Raw genomic sequence first — 17,936 nt, 5'->3', positions numbered from 1 at the left:
GAGATCATCTTTAAACATGATAGCCAAATGCTTAAACAGGAACAGAATATTCGCTTAAAGAAATGCTCCGCAATTTTGAGTGCCCAATGGCAACATTTCATTAATAACATAGAAAGTAAAGAATTCAAGTGCAAGATGGCAAAGTTCACTTCCATTGAATAGAAAATATATAAAGCATCACACTGCAATACTAGATGTCCGATTACAACACAAAACAGGAGACTGGGGGACAACCACCCCAACTTTATTGGCATGCAAACTCAAACTATTATTCAGAGTTCAGATGAAAAGTATCTCAAGTATATGGCTCGTACACAATGATGGAACCTGGACTATTGATGGTGAAGCTACCACTAGCTTTCAAGTCTAGTAGCATGGATCGTGTGCGCAGCACACTACTACTGTAAAGATTGACAAAAGATGAGCCCAAGCGCAAAAGGCTGTCAACTGGTTGCCCCTGATTTGAACTGAGACATCTAACCCATCATAAAGAAGGATACGACCTGTCAAGCAAGGTACTTGCACAATACCCTGCAAAGAGTCACATGTGTAGCAGATAGGCCGTCTTGGGTCACGGCTCCCACAACATGCTGTGCACTGGAAGTCTGTGAACTGAGCACTTAACGTTTGTGAAGTGCAGAACCCAAGAAACCCACACAAAGGGAATACCACATGGGTTAAACCAGCCTTCAAACGTAAGTGAAGAAGGACTACAGAGAAGGTCACCATGTTTCAGTAAAGGACTGTGGAGGACCTCACCTTACGAGCATATCCCCAGTTGGACGCCTGGCTAATGAAAGCCTGTTGCAATTCCTCCCTCCTCTGCCCTTCAGGAATTTCAGTTTGAGGGGAGAGGGAGACAAAAACAGGGGATGAGGTTTGTGAATAGAGAGGGGTAATGAAATATGATTTTAAGTGTAATTGTGCTTTTTTGGAACTTGTGATCAAGCCTCAATAAGGTCATGGGCATTAAGTTCACCCATGTGGCTCAAGTTGAGCTCAACTTTGCAAGTCTTCCCACATGGGCTTCCTTAGAAAGATGGGCAAAAGTGACTATATCTTTGTTAATGCAAAATGCTACGGGGAAGAGTGGGAACCTAAAGAATCTTCTACTAGATCACTAGATTATTTGTTGGGGACTTTTGGTTGCATGTTTGTTTATGAATTTCACTTTTGAGGGAGCAGAGTCACTCCACACAGTAAAGGATTGTACAGTGTCATGGGGACGTGATGGTGACGTGATTAAACTAACCGCCATTTGACCTAGGGGTGCCGGGCTAGGGGCATTAATTAATGTCCAAAGGGTACCTATGAATAAATGTGCAACAAGTGCAATTCCTAGTGCTATTAACTTGGTTCCATTCGCTAGGGTCATGTCTTAAAAAGTAACCCCCAAGAGGTCCCAGTCACTAGGGTCGTGTCTTAAAAAGTGACCCCGTAGAGGTTCCATTCACTAGGGTCATGTCTTAAAACGTGACCCCTAGAGCCATTAAATGCCTTGGTCCACCTTGGGTCAAACTTTGCCATGTGTCCTCTGTGTGTGTTTGAGCTGTATGGCTGACTTGTGCCACCCGTGTGTCTCATTTGGAAGCACTTGGAAGATCATGGAACCTTATCCTATCCTATCCTGATGTTCTGGGTCTTCATCCCTACAAAACAGTCTCTTCTTGTGGGTGTGTGGATTTGTGGAGCTTGCTCCCTGGGCCTAGGCAACTTCATTCTGGTCCTCTTTTCATGGTTTTCTCGACATTCTCCTCAACAGATTGCTGATTTTCATTGTCTGAAGCCATGATCTTGGTCGCCTAACTTAAGGCTCCTGTCTGGTGCTTTGCACACTGAAATCAAAGGTTGCCATTGGCTGAAATCATCAGTTGGGTGGGCGACTTCATGGCTGGTTGGTTGCTGATTGCTGGTCAACTCTTTCTGTGATTCACTCTCGTGCTGGAATGAAGTCAAGGACAGCCTCCTCCTCTCAGAATCTGCTGACTGCTGGTCGACCATCTTCTGGGGCTGTTTCAAGCTGGAAACAGGCTCCATTTTCTGGCTGAACTCTTACTTGACTCCACTGGTGTGTGCATTTACTGTTTTTGCTGATTTTTGGAACGTTGATTGCCCTGCCATTAGCCTGGGAGAGGATTGGGTCACTGGTTGTGTTACTCTCTTCCTGGGAGAGCAGCGGCAAGCCTTGGACTCGGTGATGGCATTGATTTGTGAGGATGCATTGCTTGGTATGATGTTGGATTGGGTGCAGTCGCAAGTGTACAGCCAGATGCCATGGCTGTCATGCAAACACAGATGGCTTCTGTGTTAAAAGTTTTAACTCAGCTCACTCAAAGCTTTGCTGAGATTGTGCATAACCCTGCTCTATTGCAGAGAGCAGTGGGACAGCCATACAACATCCACAAATGCATGTGGGACAGCCACTACCAGAGCCATAGACACCTGTGGTACAGCCACTTGCAGTGCCACAAAGGCAAGGACCAAATGGGAATGAGCATCGCAGTAATGCTCAAAATATGCAGCAAGGGCAGCAAGCCCAACCACAGCATGTGGTTCAGCCATCCCATTTTGGTAGAGGATCTGTATTCCAGGCCATGACCACACAGCCAGCCCCTAATCCTATGTATGCTAATGTGGGGATACAGCCTGGAATGCAAAGAGGCAGTCCCATGGTGTCTCACAATCAAGCAGTACCACCTGTTCCAGCAAATCTTGTTGTGGGGAGTGTTGCACAAGCTCCAGAAGGACCCCAAGGACAGCAGCCTCGTTATTTGCAGCCCCCTGGTTATGATAAACTGGAACCCACGGTTAAGATAAAGGATTACAAGGAGAAAGGGGCCATAGTGAAATTTGAGACCTTCAATGGACATGCAGATAGGATGAAGGCTCTCACCTTTTTGCAGCAGTTTGACTTGGCATATGCTGGAGGCTATTTCACAGAGTCCTCAAAAATCAGGAAGGCAGCCACATGCAGTGGTGTTCCAACCTCCTTCTTCAAAGGCAAACACCTGCTACATGGGTTGACTTCAAGCAAGTATTCTCAGCCACATAGCTTACCACTACATTTGAAGTGGATGTCATGACACAGTGGCATAATTTACCTCTGAACAGAGGAATGAATTGTTTGCTGAAGGAAAGCGTTCCTCTACAAAGAGAGTGGTCACAGGGCAGCAGACTATCTCCAAAAGAAGAGGAAAGAAGCTGCAATATCACGGGCCGAACCTGATTAGGACAGAAGAGAGGACCCCAGGGGCAAGAGGCCCAAACCAAGTGCTGGCCACATCCCTGATATCATTGGGGGTGAGCATGATGAGAATAAGACAAAGATGTGCAGAGCATGGGGCAAGATACAGGACCAGCATTGCTTGTACTTGTTTGACTCAAGAGCCAAAGCAAATTTCATAACTCCTAAACTTGCAGCTCAGTTGGGTCTTCGACTAGAGGAGATTGGCCCTCTTTGTGAGGCCAATATGGCTAATCCGGAGCTCAGTACCCCTGTCAATCCTATCATAGGGAAGTTGCGGATTCACATTCAGGGCTATGTGGATTATGAGGATTTGTATGTGATGCCTCTACTTGAGTGTGATGTTTTGATGGGATGCCTTGGATGTATCGTGTTCATGCTATCATTGATACGCATGATAAGCATCTTACTTTGACATATAGGGATAAAACCCAAGTCATAGATGTAAAAATGAAAGGGGAATCAGTCCCAGTTGTATCCTCTTCGGTGATTTCCTCCATAATGAAAAAGCATCTTTCAACGTACTTGATATTTGTAAAAGAAAAGGAACCAGTAGAGGATGAATCTAATCTCTCCTAGCTGGAAAAACAGCAAACTGAGTTTTTATTTCAGTTTCAAGATTACTTTTCAAATCATCTTCCAAAGGAGTTACCTTCTGAAAGGCCAAAAGATCATACCATTGACATTATTCCTGGCAACTCTCCACCGAATCAGCCACCATACCGAGTTAGTGCGGCACAACAGGAGGAGATCATGAGCCAGGTGAGTGAATTGCTACTGAAGGAAACCAAGTGGATAGCACTGGGTGTTGGTCACTTGCACAGCCACCACTGGTTGGCATTGTACTAGGTTGCACCTGTGGGTGAGTTCAGGAAGGGAGTCCCTTGTAATTGCACTAACCAGTAAATAAAGAAATACCACAAGGGGCGCCAAGTGTTGGGGCCAACAAGTGTCACTGTGTATGCTTATTGAGTAGGGGCATTCTAGCCTCCCTTGTTTCTGTGATTCAGTGATGCTCTGTTGTGGAATTGTATGCTTTTAGTATTGTATTTGGCAATGGCAATGGAATATGATGGCTGTATTTTGATGTTGTGAGCAAGTAAAGTAAGATCTACTGCCCTCAGTCAAAGGCCGGTTGGCCTTTGATTGACAAAGGGCAGTAGATCTGTGATGGCATTGATTTGTGAGGATGCATTGCTTGGTATGATGTTGGATCATTCCGTTTGTGGTATGCTTTGCTACTGAAGGGAACTAAGTGGATAGCACTGGGTGTTGGTCACTTGCACAGCCACCACTGGTTGGCATTGTATTGGGTTGCACCTGCGGGTGAGTTCAAGAAGGGAGTCCCTTGTAATTGAACAAACCAGTAAATAAAGAAATACCACAAGTGGCGCCAAGTGTTGGGGCCAACAGGTGTCACTGTGTATGCTTATTGAGTAGGGGCATTCTAGCCTCCCTTGTTTATGTGATTCAGTGATGCTATGCAGGGGAATTGTGTGCTTTCAGTATTGTATTTGGCAATGGCAATGGAATATGATAGCTGTATTTTGATGTTGTCTATAAGTGAAGTAAGATCTATTGCCGTTTGTCAGTCTAAAGCCGGTTACAGTGGTTCCGTTGCTGAGACCCTCATCAAATCATCTAGAGGAGTCCCTATGCAGCTTGGCCAGGTGAATGAATTGCTACAGAAGGGGCTGATTCAGCCAAGTTCTTCTCCATATTGTTCTCCCATTCTACTGGTGCAGAAGAAGGATGGATCCTGGAGAATGTGTATTGACTACAAGGCTCTGAATAAGATCACTATCAAGAATCGATTCCCCATCCCACACATTGATGATATCTTGGACCGATTGGAGGGATCAGCCATCTTCAGTCGCATTGACTTGAAGAGTGGTTACCATCAAATACGTATCAGGCCCAAAGATGTACACAAGACTGCTTTCAAGACTATTTTTGGGCTTTATGAGCTTCTTGTCATGCCATTTGGTCTGACTAATGCTCCTGCTACCCTCAACCGCATGATGGACCAGATTTCAGAGAGCACAGAAAGTTTATGGGCACATTCTTTGATGATATTATTGTGCACTCGAAGGATGAAGAGGAGCATAAGCAACATCTGGCAGTTGTATTTGCAGAGCTCAGAAGACAAAAGCTGCTGGTCAACACTAAAAAGAGTGAGTTCTTTATGCCAGAGATCCATTTTCTGGGACACATCATCTCAAAGGATGGAGTAAGAATGTGTGAAGATAGTGGGAGAGAAGGAAGGAGTCTCACTTGCGGCTTTCTCACATACACAATGGGGGAATACACACAAAGGTGGAGGCTGAAAACAGTTTTCCTCTTCTTAGTTGTGTAAGCCAAAAGAACTCTAGTATAAAGAAATAGAAGAACCCTGTATGTGGGTCTCAAACCAAACTCAGTTAACTACGGTGGCATACTAACTGAGCCACAAACTAGAGTACATAAGGATAGCTGTCATCCAGCTATTATTCATGGGCAGTGTACCAACCGCATCTGTAGCTAACAAGTCGGTGACATAAATGCACAATGGTCACCCTGGCATATCACGAGTGGAGCTCGATATCTCAACACTTCCCCTCGAGCTCAATCCCAAGTCCTGCACACCAAGCAGGTCTCTGAACTTACGCAACTTCTCTGCGCCCAATGCCTTCGTGAATATGTCAGCTACCTGATCCTCTGTGCTAACATAAACTAGATCAATAAGACCTAGTAAAACCTTCTCCCGTACATAGTGATAATGCACCTCAATGTGCTTTGTTCTAGCATGATAGACTGGGTTATTTGCCAAGTGTATACTGCTCATGTTGTCACAATAAATGACAACTGGCCCATCTGTAGACTGATGCATATCATAAAGTAGCTTATGCAACCAAGCTACCTCACATGCAGCCATTGCTGCACCCCTGTACTCAGCCTCTGTGCTCGACAAGGCAACTGTAGGCTGTTTCTTGCTGCTCCAAGTGATTGCAGCACTCCCAAAAGAGAACACATATCCACTGGTAGATCGTCTATCAGAAATACTACTAGCCCAATCAGCATCAGTGTATCCATGCAACTGTACCTGAACCCCAGTCTCATAAAATAGTCCATACTGCAATGTGGACTTCACATACTTGAGTATGCGTCTAGCCGCATCCAAATGCGGTTTCCTTGGAGCCTGCATAAACTGACTTACCAATCCAACAGCATAGCTCAAATCTGGCCTGGTAATAGTCATATAGATCAAACTTCCTACTATGCGTCTGTACATAGTAGGGTCTTTCAGAAGCTCACCTGCATCTGCGCTCAACTTCACATTGTGCTCCAAAGGAACTGAAATAGGCTTACAGCATGTCCAATCCATACTGCCTCTGCAGCAAGAGCCGTATCCCACTTGGTGATCTAATCATCTCAATGCCCAAGAAATAACGCAGCTCTTCATCTCAAACTTCTGCTTCAATAGCATTTTCACATGAATGATATCTTCATCACTATCACCTGTGATGATCAAATCATCAACATAAATGACAAGCAACATAATACCTTTCTCTGTTTTTCTCACATAAAGTGAGAAATCTGCCTTGAAAATCCGAAAGCCAATAGTGACAAGATATTGTCCTATCTTGTCAGACCATGCTCTAGGTGCTTGCTTCAAGCCATACAAGGCTTTCTTCAACCTGCAAACAAACTCAGGATGAACAGCATGAACATAGCCTGGTAGCTGCTCCATAAAGACCTCTTCTTGCAAATCACCACATGCAAGAAGGCATTCTTTACATCATCTGATGTAAAGACCATCCCTTTGATGCAGCCATAGCAATGACTGCTCTTACAGTTGCCATCCTTGCAACCGGACTGAATGTTTCTTCATAATCAATGCCATATGTCTGTGCATACCCCTTGACAACTAATCTTGCCTTGTATGTGTTCACAAAATCATCTGCATTGTGCTTCACCTTATAAACCCACTTACAGCCAATTGCATTCTTGTCTTTAGGCAAAGGCACCAATTCCCATGTAGCATTTGCTTCCAAGGCATCCATTTCTTCATCCATGGCTTTCTCCCATTTTTCTTTTCCCATGGCTTGCTCAAAAGAAGTGGGTTCTGGTTCATGTATCACTTTGACCATATAGGCATAGTGAATGGCTGTAAATCCATCATATTTCAGCCTATCCACAGGATATCTAGCTTTGGTAGACCTGCGCAAAATAGGCTCACTTCCAAGTGCTCTCAAAACATCCCTGGTCTTCCTTACTCCAGGTGTAATAACAGAAGGAATACCCAAGTCATCATCAATGCTCAATTCTGAGCCACTCGATTCACCATCCACATAAGAGTGACCTGCATTCACATCAAACATGGGCTGATCTACCTTCTCTTTTCCTTTTCGTGATACCTGCATACCACTATCTGCATTGCTTTAAAGAGATTCTCCTCATCTCAGTATGCCTGTCTATGGCGAAGTATGTGAACCACTGCTAGAGGACAGTGCATGTCCACTAATATTTTGTGATTGCTGTTGTGAATTCTAATGCAGCATTACCATTTTGTGCATCTACATCATCAACCACATTTACTAGTTTATACCAGCTGCTCATCTCATCAAAAACATCTCTACTCACTGTAAACTTACGAGTAGAAGGGTTATAGCATCTATACCCTTTCTGCTACAGAGAATAACCAATAAAGATGCAGCTTTTGGATCCAACTTGGACCTCAACTCATCTGGCACATGAACATAGGCAATGCAATAAAAAAATTTCAAATGAGAAATATATGGTTTCCTACCAGTATACATCTCCTCTGGCGTCATGCCATGTATTACTGCAGTGGGAGTCCTGTTCATTATGTAAACTGCTGTAGCAACTGCTTCAGCCCAATAATAATCTGATAGGTCTTTTTCGTTTAGCATGGCTCGAGATACCTCTCCAATATGCCTGTTTTTCCTTTCTCTGCAAGTCCATTTTGTTGTGGGGTATGATTGCAAGAATATTGTTGCTTTATGCCATGCTCCTGCAGGAACCTTGCAAACTCATTTGAGAGGTACTCTCCCCCTCCATCTGACCTTAGGCATTTTATTTGCAGGCCTGTTTCTTTTTCAACCATATCTTTAAAAGCTTTGAAATGCCCAAACACTTCACTTTTCTTTTTCATAAAATACACCCAAACTTTTCTGCTGTAGTCATCAATAAAAGTGACAAAATAATGACAGCCTCCAATAGATGCAGCTTTAGTAGTCCACACATCAGAGTGGATTAATTCCAATGGCTTCTTACTCTCTTGAACATGTCTAGGAAATGGTTTCCTTGCATGTTTTCCAAATTGACAGGCTTCACATACCTTATGCATTTCTGCAACCTTGAATTTAGGCAATCCTGCAACAATATTTTGAGTCTGCATTGATTTAAGTCGTTGTACATTAACATGACCAATGCGTTTATGCCAGATATCAATATCTGCAACTACACCGGTCCCATGTGCAAACAGTGCTGCACTCAATTCAGGCATGTCCGCATCCAACGTAAACATCCTGCCCTTCTTCTTTCCTTTTGCTATTAAGCGACCGTTATTTTTCATATCCTCAACAAAGCATCCATGAGGATTAAATCTGACCTGTAAGCCCTGCTCAACCATTTGACCAACAGAAACCAGATTCTTGGTGATATTCGGGACATGAAATACATCAGACAGGTATTTCTTTTTCCCATCCTGCATAGACAAAGGAATTTTATCAATCTGCACAATAGGATGTGCAGTATCATCACCAGTCTCCACAAATCCTAGTCTTTCCATTTCCCTTGCATCCTGCATCCATTCTGCATGACCTGTCATGTGGTTTGACGCACCCGAGTCAACATACCACAAATCATTGCTTTCTTCTGCACTTGTCACAGAATTGGTCATGTGCTGCACCATAAACAGATGCTCATTTCTGTCATCACCCTGTCTACTAGAAGATGCATAATTCCCTTGCTGTAATTTTCCATTCATGATGTCATTCTGCTTTTTATAGCAGTCTTTAGCCATATGACCCATTTTATCACAGTAGTAGCATTCAACATTGCTGTTTGCATTTTGGCCTCTCTGCCATCCACCACAACCTCTTTGGCTCCCCCTGCCTCTAGAGTTACCACGTCCTCCTCCATAGGACTGGTTTTCTTGAGTTTGCTGCATATTCTGATTTCTACCACGGCCTCCAGATCGGCCTGCTCTACCTCTGTCTCTACCTCTTCCAGCATTCGAGTAAAAGACAGCTTCTTTTGAAGTTCCTCCTGAAGAAGATGTACCACCATTTCTCTGCTCTTTAGAAATAAGAAGAGCAATCAACTCCTCAAAATCAGGAAATTTTTCACGGACGGCAATGGATGTCCGGAACTGTGCATAGTCCTTTCCTAGACCATTCAAGGTCACAGAAACTAAATCATCATCTTCCACTGGTGACCCAATGGAAGCAAGTGCATCTGTAATTTTCTTCACCTTCATGTGGTAGTCATTGATGTTCATATTTTCTCTTTGCACATTGTGCAACTCCTACTTGAGCTGCATTTTCCTGGCCTGTTGATTGGGAACATTAGGAAGAACTGGTTCTTCTTCATTTCCTGTAATGAACACCCAATAGCCTTTTTCCATAAGGAAATTCGTCATTCTAAACTTCCATGCTTGGAAGTTGTTCTTGTCAAGCTTTTCAATGACAATCTGTGAAAGAGAATCAGACACCATTACAGAACACTGCAAAATATTCTGTCACTGCAAAAAACACAACTTCTGCCTCACAAGGGCAAATCTGCAAAACTGACGAAAGTGGTATTTGACCACACAGTCACTTCCTAGTGACGATTTTGCATCAACAGGCAATAAGGATGATTCTGTAACTCCCATATCTCTGTGCACAGGCATACGATGCAATTTCTGTGGCAACTTTTCACTGACCTGCAGAACAGTGATCGCACAGCAAAAACAAGGCCTTTTTCTCAGTGCCTGCGGAGAACTTCCGCCTCCAAAACGGGCCCCGAAATGGCCTCGAATCAGAAAAATAAAGTCACCAAGGGCTTTGCCCTTGCCCGCAGCATATACTGCCCTCTCGCCACACCACGAAGGGCGTCTCAATCTGAGACAATGCACTCTTGCACTTTCCGGCTGTGCTACCTGCAGAGATTTGCTCCCAAACTCGAAAAAGGAAAGAAACACTGGTCCTCTTACCAGGACACCGTGAACTTGGTTTGCTTTCTTGAGCTCCTTACCACGAACCAGGCTCTGATACCATGTGAAGATAGTGGGAGAGAAGGAAGGAGTCTCACTTGTGGCTTTCTCACGTACACAATGGGGGAATACACACAAAGGTGGAGGCTGAAAACAGTTTTCCTCTTCTTAGTTGTGTAAGCCAAAAGAACTCTAGTACAAAGAAATAGAAGAACCCTATATGTGGGTCTCAAACCAAACTCAACTAACTACGGTGGCATACTAACTGAGCCACGAACTAGAGTACATAAGGATAGCTGTCATCCAGCTATTATTCATGGGCGGTGTATCAACCGCATCTACAGCTAACAAGTCGGTGACGTAAATGCACAACGGTCACCCTGGCATATCACGAGTGGAGCTCGATATCTCAACAGAATGGACCCTGCCAAGATAGAGACAATCAAGAATTGGCCTCCACGGAAGAACCTACATGAAGTCCGTAGCTTTCTTGGCTTGTGTTCATATTATAGGCGGTTCATATGCCATTTTCTTGAGATAGCTTCACCCTTACATGCTTTACAGAAGAAGGCAGTGCCTTTCCGTTGGGGGAAGAAAGAAAATTGCAGCATTCAATGAGCTAAAGGAAAAATTATGCTCTAATCCTGTTATCATTTTGCCACACTTGCAAAAACCTTTTGTTCTTCAATGTGATGCAAGCGGCAACAGTGTTGGTGAGTTCTTATGCAAGAAGGCAGAGTGGTTGCATATGAGAGCAGGCTGCTCTGAGATGCTGAATACTACATGAATGTGTATGAGCAAGAATTGGTAGCTGTAGTACATGCTCTTACTGTGTGGAAGAACTATTTATTAGGTGCTAATTTCTATGTGCAAACTGATCACCAATCGCTGCACTACTTTCTCACTCAAGAAAGTTGTCAGAGAAGCACATGAGATGGGCATACTTCCTTTCCATTTTTCATTTTTCAGATTGTTCATGTGGCTGGAAAGAAGAATGTAGTGGCTGATGCACTTTCTAGAAGGCCACGTACGGAAGCTAAGTTCAAGAAACCACAGGTGTCTGCAGTTACTATTGCTTATCACAGTGAGCTAGATACCATGAAGGAGCAGTATGCTACAGATGATGCTTTTGCACATATTTATGATCAGCTTATGGAGGGAATCGGCATGATCATTATACTCTCAAGGAGGGATTCATGATGATGCATGGTAAGCTCTGTGTGATGCAGCCATTGAGGCATAAGGTGATCACTGAAAGCCATGTCCCACCATATGCAGGACATAGGGGTATTGAGGCTACAACCAAAGCAGTGGAGCACTATTTTTATTGGCCTTCTCTACGCAAGGATGTTGAGACTTATGTCAAGACATGTATCACTTGTCATAAGGTGAAGTATGACAGGCAAAAGTAGCCCGGTTTACTTCAGCATTTGCCCATACCAGATAGACCATGGCAGAGCATCGCTATGGATTTTTCTTTTAATCTTCCTCCTACACCTACTGGTCATGACGACATATGGACTATAATTTGCAGATTTAGCAAACAGGCTCACTTCATTCCAGTGAGGAAGAATATTTCAGCTGAGAAAATGGCAAAAGAATTCTTGAAGTCTATCAGTGATAGAGATCCACGGATGACCAGTATGTTCTGGAGAGGCTTGTTTGATAACATGGGTACCTCGCTACAGTTTTCATCTTCATATCATCCACAGATTGATGGCCAGTCAGAAGAGGCAAATTATACAACGTTGGATTTGCTGCATTGTTATGTGTCTGAGCACAAAGCAAAATGGGAGTAGTATTTGCCACTGGTTGAGTATGCATACAACAACACAGTGCATTCTTCCACAGGTAAAGCACCGTTTGAAATAGTGGAAGGTGGGAAAAAGGTTCCTCCTATTTTGCATACAAAAGAGAAGATATTTGTGGCTCATCAGTATGTGGAAGACTTGTGGATAGCGTATGAAAAGGTTAAGTATGCCCTTCAACGCAGCCAGAACAAGCTAAAAAGAGCCGCAGATAAGCATTGCAAGAACCTATTCTTCAAGGAAGGTGATTGGGTATTACTGCGTTTTCTTAAGGCACGTCTCAGGAGCAGGAGAGGGAAGGTAAACCTGTATACCAAGCTGAATATGAGGTACTACGGGCTCTTTCAAGTTCTTGAGAAGATCAATGAGGTAGCTTACAGGCTGAAGTTACCTGAGAAGTGGACCATCCACAATGCTTTCCACGTTAGCTTGTTGAAGCATTTTCATGGAGAAGTACCACAGGATATGCTAGTTCAAGAGCAACCTAAAGTTGATGAGCAAGATGAAGTCATTGATTCCCGAGTAGATTGTGGCACATAAGGATCAGAAGATCAAAGGTAGAGTTTCTAGGCGCTATCGAGTGAAGTGCAAGAATTATCCTGCAAACAATGCAATCTGGTTGGAGGAGGATGAATTGGCAAATTCGCCACAGGTTTTACATCTCTACCTTGAGGCATTTGGTCTTGAGCCTACTGCGGTAGCGGCTCATCCCGGTTCAGCAAAGCACAGGTCTGGAGCATTACCGGATGCTCAAGAGGGGGGTAGCACCTCCGCTCCCACAGTACAGACAGGCTTACAAGATATCTAGAGGTCGCTTGGTGACACTGCGGCGGTGACACCTCCGCTCCCACAGTGCAGACAGGCTTACAAGATATCTAGAGGTCTCTTGGTGACACTGCAGTTCCACCCAAGACACTGATGCTGACAGTGTTTCTGCCGTGAGACTTCTATGATGAGTGGTCATGACACTCCAGACACTGCCATATGGAGGGATCTGCAGTCCTGCCGTATGTGCATTGCATGTCGTACTTCATGTGATGATGTACTATAATTTATGGGCTGTTTATGCCCATTGTGATATCCTTCTATATTTCTTGTACTTTTGGGACAGCAAACATGATAGTTAGTTGTTTCAAGAAGGGGGTATGTCAAGGGGACGTAATGGCAACGTGATTAAACTAAGCGCCATTGAATTTGGCCTAGGGGTGCCGGGCTAGGGCATTAATTAATGTCCAAAGGGTACATATGATTAAATGTGCAACAAGTCCATTTCCTAGTGCTATTAACTTGGTTCCATTCACTAGGATCATGTCTTAAAAAGTGACCCCCTAGAGGTCCCATTCACTAGGGTCATGTCTTAAAAAGTGACCCCCTAGAGGTTCTATTCAATAGGGTCATGTTTGAGGTGTATGGTTGACTTGTTGCACCTGTGTGTCTCATCTGGAAGCACTTTGAAGATCCTGGAACCTTATCCTATCCTATCCTATCCTATTGTTCTGGGTCTTCATGCGGAGTTGTGGAACTCCCTGTTGCTGACTGAATGCATTTCTGCTGATTTCTCCGCGACAGATTTTCTCCTACTGGTGTCCCCTATTGCTGGCATGCTCCCTGGGCCTGGGCGACTTCATTATGGGGATCTTCTGATGGTCTTCTCGATATCCTCCGCAACAGATTGCTGCGTTTTCACTGTCTGAAGCCATAATCCTGGTCACCTATCTTCTGGCTTCTGTCTGTTTCTGTGCACACTGAAATCAAAGGTTGCTATTGGCTGAAATCATCAATTGGGTGGGCGACTTCATGGCTGGTTGGTTGCTGATTCCTGGTTGACTCTTTTTGTGATTCATTCTGGTGCTGGAAGGCAGTCAGAGACAGCCTCCTCCTGTCAGAATCTGCTGACTGCTGGTCCACCATCTTCTGGGGCTGTTTCAAGCTGGAAACAGGCTCCATTTGCTGGCTGAACTCTTACTTGACTCTACTTGTGTGTGCATTTACTATTTTTGCTGAGTTCTGGAAGGTTGGTTGCCCTGCCATTATCCTGGGAGAGTATTGGGTCACTGGTTGTGTTACTCTCTTCCTGGGAGAGCAGTGGCAAGCCTTGGACTCGGTGATGGCATTGATTTGTGAGGATGCATTGCTTGGTATGAGGTTGGATCATTCCGTTTGTGGTATGCTTTCCTACTGAAGGGAACCAAGTGGATAGCACTGGGTCTTGGTCACTTGCACAGCCACTGGTTGGCATTGTACTGGGTTGCATCTGCGGGTGAGTTCAGGAAGGGAGTCCCTTGTAATTGAACTAGGCAATAAATAAAGAAATACCGCAAGGGCGCCAAGTATTGGGGCCAACAGGTGTCATTGTGTATGCTTACTGAGTAGGGGCATTCTAGCCTCCCTTGTTTTTGTGATTCAGTGATGTTATGCTGTGGAATTGTATGCTTTCAGTATTGTATTTGGCAATGGCAATGGAATATGATGGCGATATTTCGATGTCGTGATCAGGTAAAGTAAGATCTACTGCCCTTTGTCAGTCAAAGGCCGGTTACATACAACATGGTGGTGTCAAACAAGGAGCTACATTTGTTGCCAGGTGATAAGTGCATGGAGGCATACAAGAAGGCAAGGCCAGGCCATTTTTATGTCATTTTAGTGTCACAAAATGAGCATGTGTTTGGCAACAAATATTCATGCCCCAAGGCTTACATGGATTAGTGCAAAAAATGACTGTAGGAACAAAGTGGAGACAGGTTGTGAACACAAGTGAGCAAGAGTGCACACACAAGAAAGCTCCAATAGAAATGTTCAAATGAACAATACAAGTACTTGGTATATATAGTACCCAAGTACTACTGGTCAACCAAAGGACTGACTTTATGCCTACAACACCATATCTTTGTAATCTCTTCCTCAAAGATATGGCTGAAAGTACCCTGGAAACATCTCAGGTGTAGCCTGCAGTACCGAAAGTACCATGTTTGCACAAATTCATCCAAATGGATATGCAACCTATGGGAGTACATGAAAACAATGTCACTGTGAATCACTTCACAACCCCCCTTGACATTGTGAGAATGTCTCTGATCCCCAAGCCATGTCGATGTCGTAAGAAAAGATCTGTTGACAAGGATTTGGTGAAGATGCCGCCACATTGTCCTCAGATGGACAATAGATGAGATCAATGAAGCCATCAGAAACACAATCCCGTACATAATGATAATGATTTTCAATGTGTTTCATGCGAGCATGAAAGACACGATTGTTGGCTATGGCAATGCAACTCTGGCTGTCACAGAAGATAGAGTTTGCTTCGCCATCCTGTGCATGATGCAAAAGCTTCCTTAACCACATTAACTCCGTAGTGGCTGAATTTGCAGCTTTGTACTCTGCTTCACTGGAGGAAAGAGAGACTCGCTCTTGCTTCTTATTGAGCCATGAGATAGAGGCTGAACCCAATGAGAAGCAATAGCCAGTAGTGGACCGTCTGTCGTCAATGTCCCCTGACCAATCTGAGTTGGTGAAACCACTCAGCTTTAGATCACAATCTGAAGCATAATGCAAGCCAAGAGAGAGAGTGCCATGGACATATCTGAGAATCCTCTTTGCTGCATTCCAATGTGTGATCGTGGGACAATGCATGAACTAGCTCAAAAGCCCTGTGGCGTAGGTAATATTAGGCCGTGTGGAGCATAGATATATCAAACTGCCAACCAACTGCCTGTACAAAGTGCCATCAAACTTTTCAGCAACATCATGCTTACTCAGCTTGAGTCCCTTTTCCAATGGAGTAGCCACAGGCTTACAGTTCTCCATTTTAAATTTCTGCAACAACCCCTTCGAATACTTTGTCTGTGACATAGAAATCCCATCATCTGCCAAAATTCAATGCCAAGACAATAATGCAATAGGCCCAAATCTATCATGTCAAAGTTGTGACATAAAGCGGACTGCACTGCTGTAATTTGCTGCAAATCACTGCCATAGAGTATGATGTCATCCACATATAGTACCAACATGACCAATTCTGATTTTTGCTGCAAAACATACAGATTTGGCTCTGTATGAGTGTTTACGAAGCCCTGGGACAGCAAAAACTGATCTATCTTCTAATACCACGCACGAGGTGCTTGCTTCAGCCCATATAGAGCCTTCCTGAGCTTGCATACCTTGTGCTCTTGTCCCTTCACCTCAAAACCTTGGGGCTGATGTACATAGACCTCCTCTTTAAGATCTCCATTGAGGAATGTGGTCTTGATATCCATCTGGTACACTGACCAACCATAAAATGCAAGAAGAGAGATGATAGAACGAATGGTGGTCATCTTGGCCACTAGAGCAAATGTCTCCTCTTAATCTATCCCCTCCTCTTGTGCATACTCCTTGGCAACCAAACGGGCTTTGCATTTCTCAACTGTACCATCTGAATGGTATTTCACCTTATAAATCCATTTTGTGCCAACCACATTTCTCCCAATGGGCGCATCAACCAAGTCCCATGTGGTATTCTTCTCAATGGATTTAATCTCAGCTTCCATAGCTTTCTGTCATGCCAGATTATGCTGAGCATCCTTGAAGCTCTGAGGCTCATTTTCAGGTTCCATCACTGAGGTCATCAAAGCAAAATTGACCTTTTTCTGACTTTTCTGAGTGCTAGCCCTGGTTTCCCCAAAGTAGGCTAATTCTTAGCATCTTGAATGCTCAACCTTGCCCAACGTGAAATAGATTTCTTTGCTGTATCACTCGGGGCTGCATCCACATCTTTAGTGGCCTCACGACGTTGATAATGCCTCCAAACATGAGGCTATCTATTCTCATTAATTGGTTGCAAATCTGAAACATTTGAGGGAGAGCCATCCTCAACATGTGGATTTGAGGGAGAGCCATCCTCAACATGTGGCAAGCCATCTGAACTATGAAAATAGAAGGGGAAGCATCAAGAGACTCCATCTCATCATCCTCAAACTGAATGATGTATGGTGGCAAGTCTGCACTAGCGGGCTGCATGCACTCATTCTCAGCAAAGAGAACATCTCTGCTGATTATTACCTTCCTAGTAGCGGGATTATAAAGCCTAAATCCCCTGCTTTCAGTGCTATACCCCACGAAAATGCATTTGACACTCTTGTCATCAAGCTTTGTCCGATGTGCATCTGGAACCAAAGCATATGCCACTGAGCCAAAAACTCTGAAATGACTAACCTTTGGCTTAAAGCCATACAAAGCCTCAACTGGAGTCACATTAGCCAAAGCTTTGGTAGGGCATCTGTTCTGAATATAAGTAGCTATTACAACTGCTTCTCCCCAAAAAGCCTCTGAGACTCTCTTGAATTTCAGCATGCATCTCGTCATTTCCATAAGAGTACGATTCTTTCTCTTAGAGATTGGATTATGTTGTGGTGTGTAAGGGCATGTTAAGTGATGTTTAATTTAAAAATCCCTGGAATGCATGTGACATGTACTCTCCCCCTCTATCTGAGTTGAGTGTTCCAATTCTAGAATTGGTTTGGTTCTCAGCCATAGCTTTGAACTCCTGAAACCAAACACCTTAAATTTTTCCTTCATGAGAAAAAGCCATGTGGACCTGGAGAAGTCATCTATAAAGGTCACAAAGTACCTTGCTCCTCTATGCGTGGGAATAGTCATGGGGCCACATACACTGTGCACTATCTGCAACACTCTGGTTGCCTTGACC

The sequence above is a fragment of the Dipteris shenzhenensis genome, chromosome 19, assembly GCF_047967505.1.
Source record: "Dipteris shenzhenensis isolate YYH24624 ecotype China chromosome 19, Dip_SZ_1.0, whole genome shotgun sequence".
Taxonomy (NCBI): Eukaryota; Viridiplantae; Streptophyta; class Polypodiopsida; order Gleicheniales; family Dipteridaceae; genus Dipteris; species Dipteris shenzhenensis.
This window is presented reverse-complemented; position numbering follows the sequence as displayed.